The sequence below is a fragment of the Plectropomus leopardus genome, chromosome 6 (assembly GCF_026936395.1).
Source record: "Plectropomus leopardus strain MGB_pleo_1.0 chromosome 6, ASM2693639v1, whole genome shotgun sequence".
Lineage (NCBI taxonomy): Eukaryota > Metazoa > Chordata > Actinopteri > Perciformes > Serranidae > Plectropomus > Plectropomus leopardus.
The window spans coordinates 5,892,984-5,909,712 of NC_142181.1; the positions used below are offsets into that span (position 1 = coordinate 5,892,984).

The following is a 16,729-nucleotide window of genomic DNA, read 5'->3' on the forward strand; positions in this document are numbered from 1 at the left end:
TGCTCTGGTTTAGATTACAGCGCTGACTTGTTTGGGGCATATTTTCCTCCTCAGCGACTGTAATTAGAAAAGCCTTTCTGCTCCCTCGCTCATATAGCAAACACATACTGTAGCTATAACTCCTCCAGGCTATTTTCCCAAACTCTTGCCAGACTGTAAACGACTGTAACTTGTTTGATTGGCAGTTCATGAGAGCCCGACACGGAAAGCAGGCTTATGTGCGCAACGGCTTGTATTAAAATGCATCCATCCTTATTAAGATTCAGAAAGGATTGGCTGATTCTGTCTTTATGGTACTCTCTGTCTCTTCATTGTTATTGAACGAAAACCCATTAAAGCTGGGCTAAGACTTGGCAAGCTTGCAGGATGCTGCCAATACAACTCCGCTGACATTGTCTGTACCCTTGATACCTCAGCCGTTTGCCGGTCTCATGCTGAATGATAGAAATATTGGAATTCAACTGATTTCCCCTGGCAAAGCCGAGGCGCTTTCCCAGCTGCAGTTAAACACAATGCAAGAGGTGAAACGGCTAAATTGAAATGATAAAACAGTTTCAGCGGGCGATTTTAGAGACAATAGTGCCAATCAGGAAGGGTCCTAAAGGCATGAATAAGGAAAGAACGATGTCAATGAATTGTCCCACAATATCCCTCTATGCCAGCAGGCGGGGAGCAAAATGGCTTAACAACGTTCCTTTTAGCACCACAGTCGCGCTTATCCTAATAATCTCTGTCACTGTTGGAAGGTCAATATGACTGGCACTCCAGGGAAGGACACATGTGCCTCCAGTTTTCAACTGGCTCAGGGGCCCAGCTCTCTGCACTATGTTGTACTACTATTGAATTATCAATTATATTGCTGTTCTTGTACAACTGCTTCATTTTCATCCAGTTACCTTCCCTGTGGCTGATAGTGTTCTAACCCAAATGCGTGTGTTGTGGTTAATTGGGCCACCAAAACAAATACACTAATTAATTGTGGGAATATTCCACAGTCAGCCAGGCTAATGATCTGCTTATGGCTTCAACATGTTCTCATTCAAAGTTGTCACATATTGCTGCTTTGCAGTGGACTTTCGCGTCTACATATAATGCTTTAGGTATCCATCTGTATATCCATCTCATGAATACATAAATAAGGTGATGAGTATAAAAATAATGTAAATCACAGTGACCAGTCTCAACCCAACTAAACACGAATTGGAGATTTTGGAATGACACAGTTTCAGCGCTCTCCATCAACATACCATTAAAACAATAAATGAAATATTATTTTTCACATCATTTTCTTTCACACAATTTAATACTCTATGTCAAGGAATAAGGCTCAAGCTGTTCTGGAGGCTTATCGTGTCCCAACACCTTATACCTCTCCTAATTTGTTTTGCTGTAAATGCTTTTCTACAATTATTTACCAATTTAGGGGATAGTTATTACTATTTAATAAAGCTTTTAGACTATTAAAAGCTGCAAGAAGTGTGACCTTGAGTCTAAGACAAAAGTGCTCTAATAACCTTCTTCAGCTTATTGTGTTTTGTCTTTTTTAAGTGGAGATTTTAAGTCGTCCAGTCAGTATGTGTGTGTGTCCTCCAGGGGGTGACAAGCTACAGGTGACCAGAGCAGGGAAGGAAATCAGAGGCATTGGACAGCTGATGGTGGGCTGGGAGAGCTGTAAGAAGATGAACTTTAGAAAGAGCAGAAGAATGTGAGTCATACAGTATGTGACCTCATTTACCATGGTTGGAGGCTGAGAATAAAACACTGTAATGTGGAAAAAAGGAAATGGCAGTAATAGAAATTGTGTTAATGGGTTTATATATATTGATTGTTAAGGTTATAGCTTTTCAGGGAATTTTTTTCCCAGCCTTCTCCATTGATCTTGAACTCCCAAATGCATTATTGGACTCTTTCCTATTTCATTTAAATTGTTGTCATTTAGGTGCACCATTAAATCTGCTGTAATAAACCATCCTAAAAGCTATTGCAGTAGTATACTGTACATTCTCTGACTTTCCATTTCATATTATCAGCCTTGACTGTCCGATTAAGTGCAAACAAACTGAGGCAGCCTGTTCCTGTACACGCTGTTCGTCCAGATGAATTGTACACACATCCAGTAGTTAGAGATACAATTTCATGCCTCAGCAGATGAAATGGTGTGACTATATTATGTTGAAGATTTAGACACTAATAAACCTGTTGCATTTTTTAGTGAAATATATAAGCGGGTGAAATATCAGTTTCCATATTTTTCAGAGCCATACATTATTTTTAAGTACAAATGTCCCAAAAATGGATCATTAGCTACTGGACAAAGACATAAATCTTATGCACATATACATATTTAGCCAGTCAAGCAGAGCGCATAACTTTATTTCTTTTCTTCCTTTAATCTTGTGTTGTGGGCTGTAGCTGGATCTCACTTTATGTTGTGGCTATCACTGCTTATGCTAACTATCTTTATCATAGCTTAACTGTTGAATTGGTGACTAAATCATTTCTTAAAAATGGTCTTGTGCGAACTCTGTCATGGGTGAGGTTGGACCCAAGTGTAGACCAAAAAAGCAGACAGGGATGCAAATAAAAATGTGAGTTTTAATACCGATACAAATGGAACACAAAATAAAAAATATATAAATATAAACAATAAAATGCTACTATTTGTCATCAGAATTGCGCGTAACATTAGCTGCTCTGCCCAGCTCTTTTTCGGACTTAAGCCAGCCCCCCAGGAACAGCATCGGGCTTTGGAGCCAATTTTATATTGTGGCCAAAAGTGGAATTATTAATTAGTGATTGGGTGTGGGTGTGCTTGCTCTATGGACCCCATAATACGGAAGATCTGGGTGATTTCATACCTTAGAAATAGAGCCTTTTTTGTCTTCATGAGCCACTTAGCAACTTTCACAGGTATGAATGGGGCCCTGGCTTGAATGCTGTATCTAGGTCTCTGAATACATCCATGGATTTAGGGGGAATGGAATTGTATTGCATGTTCTGACTTTTTGCCGGGCATATATTGCTTCAACCTCAGTCTTTTACCATGATATCATGAATACTAAGATACCTTTACAGGATTTCCAACCTACTCATGGAATTAATGTTGGTTAAAATTTAATGGGCTAGCCTTAACTGATTAAATTTGCCAGTGACAATCGTTCTTACAGCAGATAAAGTGAGTCTTGTTGGCTTTAAATGAGAATCCTACTTTTGTCTACCTCTACTGTAAAATCAAGGACCCTTTCTTTAAAAAAGGTATAATAGACTGAAAAGCTTGATAGAAGCTTGGGAATTCAAAAATATCACTTTCTATTCACTTTAACAATTGGAACATCTTTCATGAACTGGTTCTAGCAATCACCAATAGAAAGAAAATGTGTTGATTAACATCAAAATGCTGTGGATTGGACCCATTACTCAAAATCCTTCTTAAAAGTTGATAACTCTTTACAGAGGGTTGTAATCTCATTCAAGGGGAACAGGGTTAAAGGTCATCACTAGGTAGAGTGTGCTTGTTTGAGACAGCTGTGGGAGGTAAAGATAGGTCCAAATGTTTCAGGGTTTGGCCTTTTGTCCCCTTCCTCCCACCTCCTCGCTCTGACCACCAGCCTCCTGCCTCTGGACAGGATGCAGGTCGTTACCAGCTGAGAATGAGGAGGTAAATTGCTGTGATGTGTCCTTAGCGCTTTCTTCAAATGCTTCTTGAAAAAGCCACGGCCAGTTGAAAAGATGCAGCATGAAAAAGTTTTAGTGGTTTTAAGTTTGCTCGTGCAACAAATGCCTCACCAGCTGAGACGATAGTCTTTGTGCATGAACCATGGTGCTGGAACCTGCCTTTACTTCTGAGTTGCAGAAACAGACCCTATGAATAAAGACACCAGTCATTTTGAATCAGACAATACCATCCCATTGTGCATTTGTCCATTCATGCAGCAGCTTGCTGGCAGCCAAATGAGAATGAATAATCACAGGTGGTTGGAACAGACATTGGCTATACCAACAGGCTCTTACAGCCTGAAAGCAGTGTTGTGTGCCATCTCCTTGCAGCATCAGACAGCACCTATGCATCAAAACAATACAGCATTGGCACACTCAGGACGTATTGACACAGCAGTATAGCCAGTTTGGCAAGGTGGCAATCATGCCCACACACTGACAGGTCTGGCAGCAACATGATCTGGAAGAGCTGCCGACTGGGGCCTCGGGCATGGCTGTTGGCATGCCTTGGCATTTATAGTGCTGGTGTAATGAGTGTGTGATTGATTGGAACCACAATAGGGGCTCATGTACTCAGAGCGGTGTACAGCACACACCGGGCGGCTGGCACTCCTGGATTAGAGGCCCCCTGGGCTCCCACCCAGATTAAAGGGTTACATTTAATAGCATGAATAAAAGATTGAAATTATTCTCTTTGGAGCATACCCGTAGGAGAAAGGATTGGATTGTGTTTACATTTACGCCTGCTGGGAAGGATGCTTTGGATGAAGCTTTTCCCAGTTTCTTTCTTGAAACACACACACTTGCCTACAGCAAATGTCTCTATCTGTAGCTTTATGCATCCAAGGGCAAGCAGAATTTAAATATGTAATTACCAGCAACAAATTGTACAAATGGGACACCCATAACATGATTATGCCGATGTTAAAGGTTACCTCAGTCATTTGGATAATTGCATTTACATGCTTGGGGCCAGGCTCTCCTTGAGGAGGAGAGGGCATGGAGGGAACAGTGATGCCACCTGAACTTTTTTGGAGGCATCCAAGAACTTAATGTTATCATGCTTTAATGAGGACATTTGTGCCTGTGGTCAACATAATTTTGCTTAAACCTTAAGAAGAATGATGGCTTAAAGTGCTTTTATGATTTTAATCTTTCTAATTGGCCTTACAGTTCACAGGCTAATGTAATGAAGGAGGATAGGGCGCCTTAATCAACTACAGGAATTGTGGGTAAACCAGTGGGCGGCACGAGGCCCCTGGCGGGGTCCGACTCCCACCCGCTGTCACAGTATTTCATCTTCAATTCACAGATCACTTAACCAAATGAATCGGCTGCTCACATGTCGTCATGGTGATATTTCACACGTTTTTACCAGCATCATAAATATTACAGTCATTTCCCCAGCTCTTCCTCACTGTGCTTTGCTAATTATTTATTTAGAAGCATTACGGCTTAAACAGTGTTTTACAGTTTCTTTTTTTACAGCGTACCCAGTCCTGCCAAGACTGAAGTGAAACGCTACAGGACGTTAAAAAAAGCCCATAAAAAGTTAGATTTACCACCTACATCAAGGGGAATTAGGGAAATAAAATCCAGATTTGGTGCCGTCCCGATCAAACTGTTTCTATTGATCTGTAATTCATCATTCAATCCAGGGCAATGGGCTAACGCAAGCGGAACAAGAGTTGGCTCTGGCCTCAGATGATGACTCGCACATAATCGATGGCTGATAATAGAGGCTGTCCTAATTATTGACGACCGGAGCAATGCTGCTCTCTGCTGCCCTATTCATTCACAGGAGGGTCAATTAAATAGCCGTCTTAGCCTCAGACTCTGCTGTGCAGTTGGTTAGAGCAGGCCGGAGTCCCGTGGGAGGCAGAGGTGAAAGGGTGACATAGCCGGGGATTTAGGACCCTAAAGGCGCAGCGATACACAGTTGGTCTTTCTAACCAAGGAAAGATAAGATTTACTTATCAGTCAGCTCATCAGCGAACAGCCGCAGGATCACAGGTGCAGCTTGGCATGGGATGGGCTCAGAGCAAAGTCACAAAATCAACTTGAGGCAAAGTCGCCTGCTCTTGCTTATTCTCTGATTTCAGTCTCTGCTTGAGGTTTATGTGTGCATGTAAGTGTGCGTGAAACCTTGTTAAACTGTGGTACGCTGACAAAAGTCTTTCATCTCAAAAAAAGGGGTTACATCTTCAACTCTGTTTCTTTCCCCCACACATGCCCGCAGCAACGTAGGTGATGCTTGGTGGTAAGTTAGGAAATAAGGTCGGGTAAAAGGGTGGTTTGACATTAGTCCTTCTACACTGGAACTCAAGCCCCTTTTACACTGCCTGTTCAAGGAGAGATTATGGTGCCATTATGCCGCCTCGCAGTTCTGTATAAATGGTATGATTGTGGAAGGGGAGGGGGGCACAGTTATCTTGCTGTTAAACCACTACAGGAGGTAGCAACAGAGCTGAAACTGTGTCTGTATAAAAAGGACAGTTGGCAGGACAGGACGATAGTCAGGACGGGTGTGACATTTTGAAAGCAGTTAGTAGTGGCTGTTAGCAGATAAGTCAAAGAAAAAGAGCAGCAGCAAAAAATGCCCCCGAAATAGAAAAAAAACAATCATGTCTGGGAACTCCAAGGGCTACTTAGATGAATGAAAAAAGTTTGGGGAAATGTACCAAAAATCAGCTACACACTCAACTCCCCTCCCCAAACCCTATCTGCCACCTCTCACCTCTTTACCTCCACTGACCCAGTCCTTATGGGATCCTCTTTCTTCACCATGTGATCTTTGACCCCTCAGTGGTGTCTCAATGGGACAGTGTTACCAAACACCAGTATGAATGCTAGTTTCAAAAACAACACAATGAATGAGTGAGCGCTCACAGATCTGACCTGGTAACATCTGGGGCTTTCTAAAAAGTGGAAAGTCTTCTTCATGTCTTTCTCACTTACTCACACATCCAGGGTTTTAGTAATAAACTCTTGACTGCAATGGAAAGCTACATATGCACGGTGGTCTGTATGCTAAGTCAAAGTTGAATCTTTGTGTGTGGTGGATGGTTACAGTGGACACTTTAGGTATCAGTTCATGCTTATGCATTAACACTTTTCTTGAACCCTTTTTCTGGTTTACTTTCCTGCTTTTCTCCTTTTCCTTTCCTTCCCCTCCATTCCCCAGCTACACAGTTTTGTTCACATTTATATCTTTGTTGCGGCATCAGCTAACCAGCAACGTGATGTGACTGAGAATTATTGAATATATTCTATTGATTGTTCAAGCTGTTTTTTTTTTTTGCAGTGCTGATTGTTTTTCAAATGATATCTGTTGTGTAAGGAGATCTAACTATTGTGAAATATTGGCTTTTTCCCTGTATTTCTTTGTGCAATCATTTACTTTTAATTCATGTTTCCAGTGAATTTGTATCTGTGTCAGCTGAATTAGCAGATTGTCAGGAGTGTAATTAATCTTTCTGATGTGATGCATTTCAATACCATTCCAATAATTCACGCCAACCTGAGCTGTTATGTCACCTTTCTCATCTGACATGTCAGGCCCTAATTAACTCCCCGTGATAAGAAGCTCAGAGTGCAGACATTATACCAGCAATCAATCTCTCCTCTGTGGTCACAAGTGTAAATGTTTAGATGTACAGCCGTGTTACTTCCCATGTTAACACACACATCCATTAGACAGAGGCAGCAGATCTATGTAGACTCCCTCTGACCTGCTGGGCCTTTATCACTGGGAGACTCCGCACCTGGACACAGGGTGTTTGTGTGTGTGGGAGCGGATCAATGCATAGTATAAATGTGTGTGTTTGTAAGATAAAGTGGGTGGTTTTATGTATAATACAGTGTGTCAGAGACTTCATGAATGTGTGACTTCCTCAGTGTGAGTTTGTGAGTGTTTTTATGTCACAGGTCAAATTGGGAGAGACTGGGAGGTTGATGGGATCGTGACATAACAACCACAACATACCCCCCGACACACATACATACGCACACACTCCTCTCCCTCCTGCATGGAATGCCATTTTTCAGCCCGAGTCTGACTTTCCTGTTTGAATTAGAGGTGCAAACATCAGCCTGCCTTGATAAATGGTGTTTTTCCAGGGCCAAAGGATCAAGGCAACCATAATGTAGTGTAAATTGATGAAGAAACAAAAGGAGAGAAAACAAAAGAGACTGGGGAAGGATGCCAAGAGGCTGAATGTGGAGCAGAAATAAAAGGATAGATGGATTTTAAGTTGGGTTAAAGAAGAGCAAAGCAGGGGGTCATCAAGAATGTCTGGAGGCCACTCTTATCTCTCTGAATGAGAGGAATGCGCACGCACACACACACACACACACACACACACACACACACACACACACACACACACACACACACACACACACACACACAAACAGAGCAGCTAAATTAAGATGTGCACTGAAGGAGAAGCAAGAACAAATCAATGGGCAGTTTAACACCCGTCTTCCAGAGGATATAAAGATACCTTTAGGGTAAGACACCAAAGTGTGTGACTGTGTTCATGTGGCTCTTTGTGTACATGTGCATAAAGGGGGGGGACTGCTGACAGAGATTTAGCCCATGTACTTTTAGCTGCAGGGGACTTGGGTGGGAACACACACCCACGCACAACCTCAATCAGCATCCCCCTTCCTCCTACTATTCCTGCACCCCGGCAGGCCTTGTCTGTCCAACTGCCTGGGACCTCTTTCAGCAGGGTGTGTTTAATGATTGAGCAGCAGGGTGTCCCTAAGCCACCCGTGGGTGTACCTGAGAGCGCACCAACCCCCTGAAGGAGGCTTGGACTGCAGTGGCTCTGTTGTCAGCTTTGGCTTTGTGAGCTGAGGGCACCAGGGATAAATTAGCATGATGTGTTGTTCTTTTTTAAGACAATTGTTAGACCAAACTTCATTCAAAATTCTGTTACTTAAATACTGCCTCATTATGGCCACTTTCAGACATGGGATGTGTGACATTGCTTGGTTCCGTTATTTGTTATATTAGTGTGTTTTCATTTAGGACTTTTTTAGGGTTTTTTTTATGTTAATTTTTTATTACGGCTTCATTGATAAGTTATTTGTGGAAAGAGTCACAAAGCTTGCACCTTATATTATGCTGGATTAGAAGTGTTGTCTCTTCTTTAATAACATGCACCAGAGGTGGGTTTTAAAACGTATTTTTTTGTCAACCATTGTTCATCAGTTTAATAATTTCTTGAGTAACCACTTCTGATGCCTATTTAATTATGTCTAATAATGCACAACTATACAGGGACAGGATTTTAAGTGTGGACTCAGACTCAGGACTCAGGATTGAGCGGCATTTTGCTCAATACTGACAATTTCCCAAACCGGACCCTACCCACTCCTAATTTGTCTAGAGTGTTTCTCAGTCTGTAGTCACCTTCACAGCAGGATGAAGTACCTTCCATCAAGGTATAGGGTATTAATACAGCAACAAACTCTGGGACAATTTTCCCTCTCTGTGGCAGAAAATAGGAACTGTCGTAAAGTTAAGTAACTATTCTAATGCATCGTACCACTTCTTTTTAATCTGTAGGCTGTGCTGCTGTTTACTTGAAATTGTGTAGCCTTTATCACCCTTTTGACATTGAAATAAATAAATAAATTGATACATAAATAAGTAAGTTTAATATCTGTATATTGTTAAGTGCTCTTATTATTTATGTATGATCTGTATTTTGCTGTTGCCCTTACCTGCCCAGGGACTACAGATGGAAATTAGCTAGTAAGCTAAAGCATCTTTTCTCTTCTAAGACTAATGTTATTCTGTACATTGTCCCTGATTCAGATAAACTCAATAAACTAAACTAAAACTAAATATATAAATACATAAACAAATAAATGAACATAAATGGAAAAAACACTTAGTCCAGGGCGTCATTGGTGACATGTCTTTTCTCTTTTGTAAAAATCTTCTGGTTTTTCACTCTGATGTTTAAAAGCTGCAACACAGAGGTTTATTTATATGTAGTGTTGTCCATGATGAACACAATGCTGTGTGCACATGGTCAGTAACCCAGACTTGTAACCATTGTTTGTTTAGATTTTTGTGTTGTGTGTTGAGTGCTCTGAAGGTGAGCAAGCACCTCTTGTGCTTGGTGGGTGTGGTTTCCGTGTGTGTGTAATAAGTAACTGCACGCAGGTGTGATTAGGTGGTTTTACTACTACTTAAGCAACCTCACTCCTGCTTGCAATGTTCTTTTCATTGTTCTCCTCCTGTGTGCAGGTATGCAGCTGCTCATGTTGTGCTTGATGTTTAAAATTAAGTGTGGGCTGTAAGGTTTTGTAGACTCTCCTCCGGTGCGCTATTTGGTATTTTAAATTGTTTTTTGAGTGGGTCCTTTTCATTGTTCTCCTCCTGTGTGCAGTGTGTGCAGTGTGTGGGGCGTGCAGTATCAGAGCCGGTTGCTGTGGCTGAAAGGGCTTGGCCCGTGTCAGGTGTCTGGTGAAGCCATCTTGGGAGCTCCTCACCACCAGACACAGTGACCACCTGCAGACCAGCCGTCACCAGTGGTCCCCCGTGCACTATAGGCCTGGCCAACACAGAGGGTAAGGCCGCCCAATAACAGACTCTCTCCCCCTATCACTGCCCTTAGTCCTGCTAGTTGCTCTGCCCCATTTTAGCCTCCACTTATTTTATTTTTTAATATTTATTACAATTATAATAAACTTTTTGTAACTTTTAAGTCTGTCTTTGCCCACTTTCTTTTCACTGGTTGGTCAAGACCGAATTGGGTCGTTTCATGGTGGACCCTACATGTGAATGCAGAAACGGGTGGAAAAGAGCGGAAGTGGGTAGAGAGGGTGTGGTTTGACAAAGATCCATTGCCATGCAGTCAGCAGAGACGAACATTACTGCGAGTGTCTGACTATTGTTGAAGTTGTACGACTCCTTTGTCTTGCACTGCGAGGGAGAAAAATGATTCTAATGACTGAAGTAACAAAAAAATACTCCTCAACTCCTGAAATTGGCTCACCACTCATTGTGTTTTATGGTTAATTAATCAGATTTTATACTTTTATGTGTGAAAGGGATGATTATTAATTTATACATTTATTACTGCACTCTTAAAAAGTGGAAAGACCTTCTTTAATCACTCTCTGTTTCTTAAAAGGTGGAAAGACCTTCTTTAATCACTCTCTGTTTGTGCTTAACTTTGCGCTTTGCAAAGACAAGTGTTGAGCTGGAAGTGTTACAGAAATGTAAGTACAAATGACCATTTCCATGGTGACTCTTCTGTAAATGTGATTCAGTCATTTACTCAGACATGAGGCCGACATGTCAAATTTCAATTAAAATAACAATTCTTACACAGGATAAGGCAAGTTACCAAACAACACATTCTCCTTCCAACTGGTCAAACACTGTGAAAGATGACTTTTTGTGTGTTTGTCTTACGTCGATATGATTGACGTGGCAGTATTTGAGTTTGGAATGAGAACAACAGTCAATCATGTTTTTTCAGTCTTTAAACTCACAATACTCAACACTGAACATAGTTTATTTTGTTTAATAATGATGGTAGAAAGAACTCAGAAAGTTCTGCCTTTGGATAAAAAGTACATTGCAGCAATGCCAAATTAAAAAATCTGCCCCAGAGCTTGGTAGAAGAAAGCTTTATATGATGTGCTTCCTTTGCCAGTAATTAAGTTTCAAATAGAGTTGGGCGATAGTTTCTGTCACTGTAAGAGAGAACAGTACGTCTTGAGTCTATTGGGGAAAATGGGAGAAGATGTAAAAAGAATAAGTAGAAGCTCCTCAGTCCAGACTGTTAAAGCTGCAGTATTTGAAACTATTCTTTCTGCAATTTTTATATTCACCTTCCTGATTCAGTTTCTCTGCCGAGGATCATTAAAGTTTCAGTTTACAACATCAAAAAGCCGGATTTAAAAGATGAAAGATTTCTTAAACAATTTATTCTTTTAGTCTTCAAAAAGCGTGTTTTTTTTTGTGATTGTGCAAAACAAATGACATCATAGATTTGTGAGGTAAAAAAAAAAGTAACAAATCGTGTCTGGTTTCTGGTTCGATTCTCCATTTTCTAACATTTGGGAAGACTTAAACAGAACATCTCTTTTTGGGTCGAGGGATTACATTTAAACATGAAACACAGGGTGTTATTTGGAAGAAATAAGTTGAATAGGACAAGGGCCACTTTCTCCCCTCTTTCTTTGTTTCTTTTTCCCCCCTCGCTCACACACTCGCACACACCCTGGCTGACCCCGGCGTTTTGTCATCATCCATTAGCAATTAGGAGCTGTTTCCTGAGTGTGTATCCAGAGGCTTGCTGAATAAAGGCTTTAGAGGAAATAATAATAAATAATAATCAGAGCAAACCAATTAAGTCTGATTACCCTCTGCATGATGTTGGGTGCTACACACTCTAACACACGTGCTGCGTTTACAGGTTTGTGCTGATATGTGATGTGCAGCCCTGCTCACATGCTGCTGGGTTTCTACATAAATAAAGCCGATTCCATGCTCCAGTTCAAAATGTTGCAGTAACTGTGAACATTTTATACCTCACAGGGGCTCAGTTTGACTCCAAGAGACCTGGCCTGTGCCTCTCAGGAAGGCTCTAAGCCCCGTTAAGCCTCAGTCTTAGCGGGAGACAAAAGCTATGTGGCTTGGGGAGGATTAGTAACATGGGTGGAGAGGGTCGACATCCCAAAACGTGATTAAGTGTTTGGTAAGTGACAGTGGATGGCTCGTGAGACTTAAAGTAACGTACTGAAGACGCCGGATCCCTTTCTGATGTTAAATAAGGCTGGGAGATGCGGCTCAGTGGGGGTAGTGCGGTGTCAGTAGGGAGGAAGACGCAGAAGATGTCAATAAGAAACGCTTGGCTTCTGACAAGGAAGATGCAGCTGCTTTTGTCTGTCTGTTGTCCTGAGGGTGGACCATAAGGAGCTGTTATCACACACACATGTCCATGCACATTTTTCACGCACACTTTCTCCAGTCAGTGAAATGAATACCAACATTATTGATCAGGAAAAGCTTGCTCTGAACAAAGCAGCCTTTACTCTGACCCCTTCAGGAGCTGGACAGAATCCTTTGTCTGTCTGTAAGGACATATGGTACATATACCATTACTATAACCAAAGAAACCTGGATTTCTTTATGTATAAACATACAGCACACCAACATTGTCTTATACTGCTCCGTACTTCCCCTAGAGTAGGGATACTCAACTTGCTTTGCTTGGGGCCCACTTTTGCAAAATGACAGGAGGCCAGGGGCCAGTCACAGAAGCCCCATACGTGTTTCTGAATTTAGGATGTTTGTCAGATTTTGGGACGTTTCTCCAAGTTTAGGACATTTCTTGAGTTTTCTGACGTTTCTAGAATTTCCCTTATTTAAGGATGTTTCTAGGACTTTTCTAGGATTTAAAAAAAAATTCTAGGATTTTAGAGCATTTTCCAGGATTTTAGGAAATTTGTTGGGTTTCTGGACATTTGTAGGGCGCAAGGGATGCTCCACTGGCACTTTTTTTTAATTTTGATGCTAATTTATGCACTCTGGCACTTTTAATTTACTAAAAGAACAAAAACAATACCCAGTGTGAATCACTTTATTACTATTGTGAATTAAAAAAATGGTTGGGGGGGGGGGCACCTTGCACCCTATCAGGGGCCAGATTTTGCCCGCGGTCCGTAAGTTGAGAATCATTGCCCTATAACACTAAATATTCATTCTCCTACCACCTCTGTCTCTCTCTTTCTGTCTCTGTTGATAGGTTTTAATGGCGGGTAATTGTCATCTGTCAGTGGCCCCTGGGCCTGTCCCCAATGGCTGGTTTGTGACTGACACCCACAGCCACTCTTCCAAGAGGTGCCATATGGCTACAGTTAACGCTGACATATAGGACAGTAACGCAGCCTCATGGGTAGAGAGTGACAGGGCTTGTGGATACAGTGTAATGTGTGTGAAAGAGAGGGAGAGCAAACACACAGTCACAGACTGGCTTTCAGTGATCTCACTGCTATCTGCATTAGATGACTCAAAAGTGTTTCTTCTTGTCAAATCAGAGCAGCTCGCTGGCTCTGATTTTTCAGGACGAAACACTTTTGATATTCTGGTGATACTTTGAATCTTTGTTAGTGGAGTGTGGTTGGATATAATGCTTTGATAACAGCAGGAGGGAATCGGGAGAATTTGTTTAGCAAGTATAGCAAAAAAATGCAGGGGGGCTAGTCAATTTCTGGCAGGTCAGACGTGTATGCTCAAATAACAATCAATATTGGCTGCATTTAATTAAAGTGTACCCATGCCAGTATTGTGCTGGCTCACTAACATAGGTTAATGGCATATACAACTGGAACAGAGCCATTATTAATGTTATAGTGTTATTTTTACTTTTGACAGCACTAAGGTAACCATTTCCTCCCCTTCTTCCAGTCTTTGTGCTTTGCTAGACTAAACATAAATGACATGTTTAATGGGAAATGTATTGTAATTGCATTTAATATAGCCTCTTTCTAATCTTCAGATCACTCAAAGTGTTTTAACGCTACATGCCACATTCACCCATTCACACACATTCACACACTGCTGGCTGATGCTACCACACAATGTGCCACCTTTCCATCATCACTTAAACAGTTATGTTGTTAAGCAATTTGGGATTCAGTATCTTGCCCACGATCTTGCCAATCTTACGATTAGCAGATCTACCTCCCGAGCCACAGCAGCTCTTAGAATAATTGAAATGTTTTTACACTGGATGCCAAAAGATTGAATTGCTTTCAAAGTGAAATTACTTTCATCTGAATCTGGGTAAGATAGCAAAGACATGATATGTTTCCTTTAAAGTACCTTACTTAAAATGTAATGTAATGTTACAAAAATACACAAACACACACAAAAAAAAAGAAAAAAAAAACATTTCATACAGTTAACAAACGGCAGACCATTTAGTAAAGAGATACAATGGCTAATGGCTAATGGCAATTGTTTTGCAGGTCACAAGTACATCTTAAGTCTTTGCAGTCAAGCCCCAAGTTAAGTCCCAAGTCAAGCCTGACAAGTTCCAAGTCAAATCCAATGTCTTTATCTATAGGTTTTGAGTTCTGAGGACATCATAGTGCACTTTTGCAATGCAATGCTGTTTTAACAACTGAGAAATAACAAATCAAATTTACAAAAATGATGGATGCTTTGGAAAATGTTGTATTATTGTAAAAAAATAAAAGTTTATTGAAAATTGTTGTATTTTTTAACCTGTACTTTTTGCATACTGTAATTTTTGTTGACCTTTGCATAGTTTTTATACATGAACAAAATTATCTTCGGTATATTTTTTTCTTTTCCATTGGCGCTCAGTAACTTTATTTCTTCTTGGTTCTCCCCTGCAACTTGCTTGGATGTTGTTTGATTGCAAATAAAGTGGATCTGGGAAATGAAGCTCCAGGACTGGGAATAAATGGTGTTAATCTGTACACTGAGCTGTTTTTTTTTTTTTTACTAGTTTTGGTTCGCCTTGCCTCTTTTTGTAATAATGCATGTATAACCCCAGCCCCTCAATGCACAATCAAGCTATATGCATCTTTTTCTTCAGGACAACAGAACATTTAGGCTGTAGTGATGTAACTTTAACGTACAAATAGTTATGGGACCATAAAGACAAAATAAAAAAAACAAAACAAAATGGAAATCAAATTTTACAGATCTTTAGTGATAAATCACTCAAAAGTATAATGTACAAGCTCTTTTGTTGTTGACAACCTTTCTCCCACGCGTTGGGAATCAGAAAGTGGAAAAAATAAACATTGTAACTATTATAGTTCAAAAATGGACACACTTTTCCAAAAAAAGTCCTATGGTGGTTTTTTTTTTTGCATTTTTTGTGTATTCCATTATCTGTGCCATTCTGCAAAGCAGCTCCTCTCTGTGATGCTGCAGAGGGCCACATCACACTCCTGACACTTCAGAGAGGGGCCCGACTCTCCTGCCTGCTCTGCCTGCAGTGAACTCAGAGTTTACACCCATATGAGGCCCTGCTGCCTGTTAGACTGTCTCCTGATTTACCCTTGTCTCATTATTATCATTATTATTATTATTATTATTATTAGTAGTAGTAGTATTAGTATTATAGGGGCTACCAGCGTTTATTCTAATGCAGGAGGCGCTGCCAATAACACAGAGCGATAGATACAGGGATTAGACCAATCACAGTGCAGTTTGCTCCAGATGACGTATTACATACGTAAACGGTAACAAGGCGTCTGATCGTCTTCCGATTGGTGGGCGAGACCAAAATAAATCTCTGATTGGTCAAAATGCTCTCCTAAGGAACTATGGGAAACCAATATGGCGTTTAGCATCGATGCTAATGTACTTTTATCATCGAAATATGGATAAAATATGGACGGAAGACACCCAATATCGGATCTATCGTGACGGATTTACTGAAGAAGGTCTCGTAAAAACACCCGGATTCCCCGGCTGGACACCGAGGCTGCTAAAAGAGCTACGAGGCATCGGAGACATCCCTCTGAACGGCACAGACGGACACCGGACACCGGACACAGACACCGGCGAAAACAGTAAGACGGTCCGACAAACGCTCTCAAAGTTACGAAAACTTTTCTAAATGATTTTTAGTCGCCGGCGACTCAGAGGGTTGTTAGTTTATTCAGATTATGGAGAGAAATGAATTGATTTCTGGCACTTTTAAATAACGTACCTTTTAATCTTTGGCCTTGGGAGAAGGTGGTTACTGATGACTCAAATCTGACTAAAGTTCAAGTCTTTGCTTGATTGTGGGGATTTACTTGCATATTTGTGAAACCTGTTAGCCGTGAACCATAAGTATGCTTCTACTGCATGCTGCTCTTTCAGCAATAAAATCAGCAGGCCTAAATTATTGCAATAGTCTTGAAGAAAAAAAAACCAACAAAACAGCTGCACACAGTGCCAGACACTCCCTGTGTTACATTTTACAAGTGCTACTCCTGCACTCACTGA

The 16,729-nt window shown here is 41.0% G+C and overlaps 1 long non-coding RNA gene across 1 annotated transcript; it reads left to right on the top strand.

Moving 5' to 3' along the window:
* The first annotated feature begins 5,601 nt into the window (after positions 1 to 5,601).
* On the top strand, positions 5,602 to 14,966 carry LOC148189307 (uncharacterized). The gene is made up of 2 exons (XR_015776768.1): positions 5,602 to 10,308; positions 13,500 to 14,966. It is a non-coding gene; the product is annotated as an uncharacterized LOC148189307 (long non-coding RNA).
* The last annotated feature ends 1,763 nt before the right edge of the window (positions 14,967 to 16,729 follow it).